Source organism: Bradysia coprophila (genome assembly GCF_014529535.1).
Source record: "Bradysia coprophila strain Holo2 chromosome IV unlocalized genomic scaffold, BU_Bcop_v1 contig_84, whole genome shotgun sequence".
Classification (NCBI taxonomy): Eukaryota; Metazoa; Arthropoda; class Insecta; order Diptera; family Sciaridae; genus Bradysia; species Bradysia coprophila.
The window spans coordinates 6,359,578-6,368,795 of record NW_023503376.1 but is presented as its reverse complement, the minus strand read 5'-3'; the positions used below and the strand labels follow the sequence as shown (position 1 = coordinate 6,368,795).

The following is a 9,218-nucleotide window of genomic DNA, read 5'->3' as shown; positions in this document are numbered from 1 at the left end:
ATTACCTTCCAAATGAAACAAAAATTACGAAAAACGGATGAAATTTGCTCGAGTTATATGTAAAATACACATAGGGCCCTAGTATCGGCCTCAGTCCGAGGACCCAAATTTAAATTTTTTTTCAACTACATTCTATTCGGCCTTTGATTACCTTCCAAATGAAACAAAAATTACGAAAAACGGATGAAATTTGCTCGAGTTATATGTAAAATACACATAGGGCCCTAGTAGTGGCCTTAGTCCAAGGACCCAAATTTAATTTTTTTTCAACAACATTCTATTCGGCCTTTGATTACCTTCCAAATGAAACAAAAATTACGAAAAACGGATGAAATTTACTCGAGTTATATGTGAAATACACATAGGGCCCTAGTAGCGGCCTTAGGCCAAGGACCCAAATTTAATTTTTTTTCAACAACATTCTATTCGGCATTCGATTACCTCCCAAATGAAACAAAAATTACGAAAAACGGATGATATTTGCTCGAGTTATATGTAAAATACACATAGGGCCCTAGTAGTGGCCTTAGTCCAAGGACCCAAATTTAATTTTTTTTCAACAACATTCTATTCGGCCTTTGATTACCTTCCAAATGAAACAAAAATTACGAAAAACGGATGAAATTTGCTCGAGTTATATGTGAAATACACATAGGGCCCTAGTAGCGGCCTTAGGCCAAGGACCCAAATTTAATTTTTTTTCAACAACATTCTATTCGGCATTCGATTACCTTCCAAATCAAACAAAAATTACGAAAAACGAATGAAATTTACTCGAGTTCTATGTAAAATACACATAGGGCCCTAGTAGCATTTCACTTCTAAGGCCCTAACTCACGGTCCACTCACCCGATTTTAAAAAACTTTTTTTTCCTGGATTGGTATTGACAATACCTATCATTTGCCGTGTCATTTACATTTCCATCGTTTATTTTGCCATAAATATCACCAAAAGACCTTAAATCACTTAGGTGGCCCTAACTCACGAAGGGTCGACCCGAATATGCCCATCTTCGAACTTAGCCTCACTATTTCGACTATCTTTCAGGGAAAAAAAAATTTTTGAAATCTGATTTGATTTACTCAAGATATCGACGTGACAGACGGACAGACGGACAGACGGACAGACGGACAGACGGACAGACGGACAGACGGACAGACAAAATTTTTATTGCAGATTCGTCATCTATGAACATAGGCAAACACTTTGCCCTTACCGTCTGCTTCGAATTCCATCAATTACACACGGCATCGTAATCCTATAAGCCCCTTTGTACTTCGTACGGGGCTAAAAAGTTTTTGAAAATCGGTTGAGATTTACTCAAGTTATCGTGTTAACAAAGGGCACAAAATTATACATTTAACGTTTTTTCATCACATTTCCATACATTTTTAATCATAGTGAACGTGTTATGTACGGTGTATTTGTTTTCGTAAAGCCCATGACTTACAGTCAAGGGAATAATTTTTTAAGTAACTTCTTACTCATTATTCTTTTAACTTGCTCTATAGGAGGAAAAGAATGTAGATTACATTGGATGCTGAGAAAGTAATTCATTACACAAGGTAACAATTCTGAGATCAGAGCAAACTCACAAGAGTATTTTCGAAGAACAACCTTCGGTAACTGTCTTTTGGACTAGTGTAGAGTTTGTATACCCGAGCCGAAGGCAGGGTATGCAACTCCATCTGTCGAGAAACAGTTGCCGTTACAAGTTGCTCAAAAACACACAAGTGAATTTGTGAGTAGAGATTGTGGATTTGAACATTATTTCACAGGACTCTCAATGATTGACGCTGTTGACAAGTCGGCCACTTCTGTCACATCACACGAACAATATTTTCAGAATTCAAATCTCTTGAATTATTTATTTATTTCTGAGCCAACGGCAAAAAGCTAACTGGCTGACGACATCTCAACTATTTACATCATTTAAACACACAATGAACACTTAAATTAGAGCACAGCCTCAAAATGACTAAATGAACAATAACAATAACAAAATCAAAAGACATATCGTTTCCAAAAAAGTAATCAAGTACAAAATTTCTCAGTTTCAGTTCATATTTTGCAAAAACAAAAATACTACAGCATACATAATGAGAGCCTAATTTCACAAAGCACAAAAACAAAAGCAACTCAGGTCAATTTAAAGTTCTTCACTGTAAATTCAAAAATGTAACATGATGAGCTCAAGGTTTTGGTATCAAGAATTATTGGTCTATAAACTTTCGCTTCGGCACAACGTCGATCTTTCGCTTATGAAAAAAATCTCGAACACAAACGTCAGGCGGCCAAGAATTCGGACACATTATTACGCTATATTTGTCTTCGGGAACAGTTATTTTGTATTGGAAAAAGTTCAAGCCGTCTATACTTTTACCAGCGGGTAACAGAAGCGACACACGAGTCTTCCCTCTGACGAAGTTCAGCTTATCAACTAAATATTCGGTCAAGTAATCGGCAGAGACATCCTTTCCAATATTCGAAACAACAACGCTCTTATAAGATTCACGATCACAATGGGGAACGTCATGCGATTTCACCATATTTCCAACACATGACGACTGATGCTCAAGCTCTGACACTGGACTACTGTTGAACGAACGAACAATCCCTTCGTCTGAACAATCATTCGCTGATGGTGTGATGAAATTCGTGGAATTCGTTGCAACCGCTGCACCAATTGTCGACATAACATTTTCAGTCAAGGACTGAAAGCCGTGAACAAATTCAACCAGATCGCCAGACAGTGATTTTGTCAATAAGCCAATTGACTCATTGATTCGATCTACCGATGCAGCAATGTTTCTGTTTCCACTGTTGCAGTCATGGCAGAACCAATGAATATTAGGACACGTATTGACAGCATTCAGCATTGATTTGTGTACACCAACGCATTTGATATGAAATAGTTGTTGACAAATTCCGGCGCATGAAACAAAGTCCGAATTAGTAATCGAACAATCGCACTTATAGCATTTTGACGCCATTGCCAGTCGGAGCGAATGATAAATGACAAATTTTTCTCTCTCCACTTTACTCTCCGTTTCACAATATCGGCAGGAACAAAATCGGAACAATGGGAATGACCTTTTTGTATTCTATACATTGATTGTTGATTCCAAAAAGTCCAAAAAAAACGTATTTAACACACGTAACACACGCGTAACACACTTTCAAGTTTTAGTACCCTATTTAGAGTACCAGTCATGTTACGTTGGCTACAGGAAAAATCGAGATGACCAAGAAATAACAATTCCTTATAGCAGCGAAGTATTATGTGATCTTTGCGAACTTATTTTCTGTTGGGTAATTATATAATCTTTTTAGAAACCCTTAAGCCACAACAAATAATTCATTTTTATTAATACAAAATAATACAAAACAAACGATTTCATGTCAACCTCGGCTTCGCCTCTTCTTTGACTTTTATTTTAATGAAGGTGCTTGATACGAAATCATTTATTTCGTCCGTTTTAACATACCATTTTCCAAAAAAAAAATGTCGCGTTGACTAGATTTTATCGCTTATTTTTGCCGTTGTTGTCGATAACACATGATTACTCCAGGATATTAACTGAGATCATTTTTCTGAAATGTAAATATCAAAAATATTATTAAAAACTTCAAAGAAACTAAATGTTAATCTCGGCTATCGCATAGGATGGTGTCCTTTGTGAAGCTAATTAATTAACATTAAAAGCAAAGTTTCAAATCAAAAAACCATATCTATCCATAAAATTGTAAACTCTTCCTCACCTCTTTTTGGACCATCAGAAGAGATGATATAACCATCGATTAAACATCCAAAACCGTAAAACTTTCGTGTAACAAAAAACAATAAAAAATTACGACAATATTTCGACGCCTAAAAATATGTTCAATTGAAACATGCCCATCAGAACACAACTTCATAACACCGTAAAGTTTTAAAAATTCCATAAATTTTTAATCAAATATATCTTCATATGGCAGAATTTAACCATAAAAACTTTCTGATAAATGAACCATCCATATGTTAAAAGTTCATACACCATACGAATATAAGACCACCACTATGTATGGTAGATGAAGGCGATATAATAATAAAAAGTCATGTCAAAATATAGTCGACTTAAAGGCGCCAATGAATGGATATTTATTTAGATTAAGATTGAAAACTGGTATGGGAGAGAGGAACAAAACAGCAGCAGAAGAAAGAAAAGAACAAAGAAATCTTAAATTAAAATCAATTCACTTGAATGATAAATTTTTTTGTATTGAAAGAGTCATGGAACGATATGTGTTATACAGTTCGAAATGGTAAAGAAAAAGTTTGCGGTTATTTTGTTTTGTGGAATTGTAATTTATTTCGACATCCGACGTATTCACGTACTTTCATATATGCATTGTGCACATACGTTTGTGTTAAAGGGCGCGTGATTCAGAGTTCACATTTTCATGGTTTAAGTCTTAGGTGGAATGAGTGTTTAGGGTCGGGTTTAAAAGGAATTCTAATTTTGCGTCATGCTCATCTTTGTAAAAAAAAACAATTGACAATAAATTGTGCGTTTTTTAAGTCACGTCTGCAACGCTAGAAAATTTTGGAGACGTAGCCTTGCTATTTAAATAACACCAACGAAATTAAGATGCATCGGTACTTAGCTAAAATTGTAGCCGACATTTGCACGTCTCGTATTTCATTTTTGATGATATATTTTCATCAGAATCCTTTTTGACAAATGTACAACCGCAATAACCACCACGAATGTGTTAGCTTTAATCAAAAATTAGTTTTGGTTGTAGTCGTTTAGCTCTTAGGAAAGTGAGCAGTTTAACGAAATTTTCATAAACTGCTCATTGTTCTCAGAGCTAGTCAAACTGCTACAACCAAATCTATTTTCTGTTGAAATTGAAAGCTAACACATTCGTGGTCGGAATCGCGGTCGTACATTTTTGAAAAAGGATTCTGGTGGAAAGATATCATCAAAAGTAAACTAAAAACCAGTATTTAAAAATCGCCCTAATGTAGGCTTTTCACGAAAGTGTCGGTGCCTCTTAACTAAACTCCAGTATTCAAAAAACACCCAGATGTATGCTTTTCAACAAATAAAAGCACCGATGCCTCTTAAGTCTTATTTGTTCAACAAATGTATCGTTTCGCCGTGCAAAACATATAACTTATAACATATAACCATCGAGTCAATAACTTAATTCGATTTTTGTTTCAAAATCTTTTACTTCAACACATTATGTATATGACTACGTTGAGCGGATAATGACAAAATTATCAACCAAATTCTACAAAATTCGACATCCAATTGTTATACCTCCAAAAATAGGTATTTATGCCACTGAGTGATAAATGCTTTTTAAGGCATAGGATGGTAGACACATCAATTCGCACTTCTTTCTCACCTCAGTGACGAAAAGTAGGACCTCCGTTGTTTTTATTGATAAAAACATTGTATGCAATTGTGACTCGGAGATAAAATACTATATAGGCACACGACGCATATTATCACATCTAGGGATGGGAGGCGTTCAAAATTATCGATAATATCAATCGAAAGAAATTATCGATAGTCGATTAATCATATCGTTATCGATAATTTAATAATTATCGATAATTATCAAAATATCGATATTTTGATATTTATCCGAAAATTCATGATACTATACCGATATATCGGAATATATCGATAAATATCGGATTTTCGGACCGAAATATCGATGTATCGAATTATCGATATCTTGATAATTATCAAAATATCAATAATTATCGATTATCGATATTTTTTTGATAATTTTCGATAAAGAAAGTCGATAATTATCGATAATCATTATCATTATCGCCCATGCCTAATCACATCCTGCCTAACTCGAGCCAGAATCTACACCTCTAGTGCCTAATAAAGTATTTCTCTCTCTATGGTGGCATAAATAACTATTATGGTCACGAAATTAATTCTTTCTTTTGTTACCGAAGACACGATTCGGATTGTTCTCCGGTAAAGAACTAGATGGCACCGTATACAATCTAATTGGATTGTATCGATAGTAAACATCCCTGCTTTCCTGACTTGTGTAAGTTTTTGTTGGTAATAACAAAGAAAAATTATTAACTCAAACGGTTGGCTGGTTGGTCTTTCTTAATGTACACTTGTATTGACATTAATGTAATTGTTTTTATTCATTAAAGCGATGTCTAATTGAAAGAAAAAAACTTAAGTTCGAGTGTATGTTCATCGTAATTAATTTAATGATGGGATAGGAAAAAAACACATCAACTAATTACAAAGGAAGCAATTGTAATTGGTAACGAAAGTATACCATCAATACTAACTAATGTAAAATGCAAACAATTCGGAATTTCTTGACGCTTGCTACTCAATGAATTACTTTCTAAACGTTGCCTCAATCAACCGGTATTTTCCTTTTAAGGCACCCTAATGTATGCACGAATGTGTATATTATTAATATACGGCTCGAGTTACCTCCAGGTACACTCAAATAATATTTGCAAAATTAATTTAATTCTATTCAAAAAGGAAAGAACATTAGCCCAACAACCCTAATAAAAACCCACTCCGGATATGATGAATGAATCATAAGGAATTCCTAAGCCCATTATATAATTTTCTGTTACGGCAGACAGATCACTTCAGAGACGGAAAACAAAAAAAAAATATTTTCAAGAATTTTCTTTTATTTTTCCCAACATTTTTCTTTTCCATTTCGTCTTCTTCCATATCTAAATTACATATGTTCAATAAGCTCCCCCAGAATGTTTCGGATATATCAAAATGTTATGATGGGGTAGCAGAATCTTTTACTTTATTAAATTGGTCTTTTCTCTTTTTATGGAATTGTTACGTCCTCTTCCATGGTATGATATTAAATAATATGTGGATTTATGTGCGGGGGGATGATATTGTTTGACATGGAATATCCTTTGGCTATGATGAGTTTAATTATTACAAAGATTGGGTTTTGTTCGGGGACAATGTACCATGTGAATGGAGGGTAAATTTTTTGTCGGATGAAATTGGTAATATTAGTTCAACGGATTCATATGTTACAGAAAATGGCAAACTGAGACATTATCGTTGATGGCATAATACAGAACAAAAGTCAAATCGATACATTTCTATTGTGTAGATACGGGTTGCGATTATTTACTTACTGTCGTTTTATTAAAAAGTTTTAAGAAAGGTTAAAGTATCGAAAGAAGTTCAATCTCCATGTTATATCACAACGTCAACGATTTTGATACAGGGAGGGGGCTTGGAATGAAATGTAAAGAAACTGTAAGAGCACGGGAAATTGAATAATAAATTGGTTGTGGATGTGTGTGCTGTGTTTTTTAAACTTAATTTTCTGGAGTCAATAGCAGGAAGTAATAGGTTAGCGAATTAGTTACCGCAGGGGTTTCTTGGGGGAGTTAATCTTATGAGATTTGTAATGTTTTAGTAGAGTTCTTTTTCGGTTGTAAGGAGAGTGAACATTTTCTTCATGATATTGGTAATTATGGATGAACGGAGGAAACTTGGTTAATGATAGAAGGGAATGATCTAATCGAGGTTCATTTCTGATAAAATCAAACCAGCTGAGACTTATAAACCAGTAGCGACAAACGCATTTAGCAAAAATTTTGTTACTTTACAACTGATCCAAAAATTTTTGTTAATTAAAGTAAATTAAATAATTGTCTCTAGTGAGCACCTGTTCATCATCACTCATTAAAATTCTATTCTGTAAGGTTCAACCTTGTACATACATGACGGACAAGCATTAAATCTGCTACTTCTATTGTTTTAGTATCAAATAGCGAATCTTGTACTGCATTAGTTGTTCTTTGGAGCAAAACACTTGCCTGACCTTATCGCTTATTTTTGTCTTCGTCATCGATAACAAATGACAAAATGACAAATCGTGTCTGTTATTCAACTCTCTTGGTATCCCAGAGTTTGCCGTAAGGTCAATAGATAACACTGTCTCATTAGTACTGTAGCAGTTCAGCCATCTAGTGAATTTCAAAGCTTTTGATTAAATTTTTAGCGATAAAGAGGTCTGCAGTAGCTCAAAACTAACAACAAAATCAGCAGCGTCGCTGAAACCACCTGAATTTACAGATTGCTGGGGACATTGATGAAACTAATTACGGTTCGAACATAGCGTAATGGTCGATTGAACTTGTTCAATAAACACCTAATCGAAAGACGATCTTTCATATACAATTTAGACAAAAAAAAACAAATTAAAAATGAAAATGTTATCGTTACACATCACCTATTATGGTATACGGCCACATGTATGGGTGGGTATGGGCGCTGATAACAGCTTTGTTTGAATTCAGATATATAAATGGGAAGCGATGGCGATTTGGATTTAGTTTTGCTTACAATATTGTGCAAACATTGAAACGTTAAAATGAAGTTTATTTGTGTCCTAATTGCCATCGGTAAAGAATTGATATTCAAATACCAACGGAGTTAACATTATTTCAACATAAAACATTTGTTTATGGATTTTAGCATTTATTGCTGTTGCTGATGCAGCCGCTCCCAAAAATCAGAATCTTTGTGACCGAATTCAGTGCTACGAGGAGGACAACGTGAAGGTGTGTGGAACAAATGGCAGTATCTATAAGGTGTTCGACAATACTTGTGAAATGAGAAAATACAACTGCAACAGAGGCCAAAGTATGATTTTTGTTGTTGGAATTTGTTCCGATTTAAATTCTCGCTAAAATATTTATTCAAAAATTTCTTAGGATTTGCTCGAGTTGATACTGACGTTTGCAGGATGGTTGCTGAACTTGGAATGGGATTCCTTTTTCACATGGAATAAAGTTTTGAAACGAAAATAAATTCAATTTGTGTGAAATGCGTTTTTATTCAATTAAATACGCTTGAAAGCATGCAGTAAATGTTGCTTAGTAAGCGAAAACTGTTCCTAGTTTGCCTTGTATGCCAAATTCTCCGATACTCTCAGGCTGCAATAGGCGAAATTGCTTTAAATCAATCGTTCAACACGGTTAGTGAACCTTATTCTGATCGGCAATGATTACAATGATTATTATCATTCATCGATAAAAAAAAGTTTTTACTCCCAACTGGTTCAATTAACTGTCATTACAATGAGTTCTGTGCCTAGTTCATCAAAACAAATTTTTACATTATGAAAAAGATCGGAGATAAGTCACGTTTAAAATGCTATTTACTGAATAGTA

At 34.4% G+C, this 9,218-nt stretch overlaps 2 long non-coding RNA genes across 2 annotated transcripts; both read left to right on the top strand.

Moving 5' to 3' along the window:
- The first annotated feature begins 2,144 nt into the window (after positions 1 to 2,144).
- On the top strand, positions 2,145 to 4,850 carry LOC119072970. The gene is made up of 3 exons (XR_005086968.1): positions 2,145 to 2,155; positions 4,633 to 4,776; positions 4,810 to 4,850. It is a non-coding gene; the product is annotated as an uncharacterized LOC119072970 (long non-coding RNA).
- Positions 4,851 to 8,295: 3,445 nt separating this feature from the next.
- LOC119072969 lies at positions 8,296 to 8,872 on the top strand. Its single transcript, XR_005086967.1, has 3 exons — positions 8,296 to 8,447; positions 8,521 to 8,688; positions 8,760 to 8,872. It is a non-coding gene; the product is annotated as an uncharacterized LOC119072969 (long non-coding RNA).
- The last annotated feature ends 346 nt before the right edge of the window (positions 8,873 to 9,218 follow it).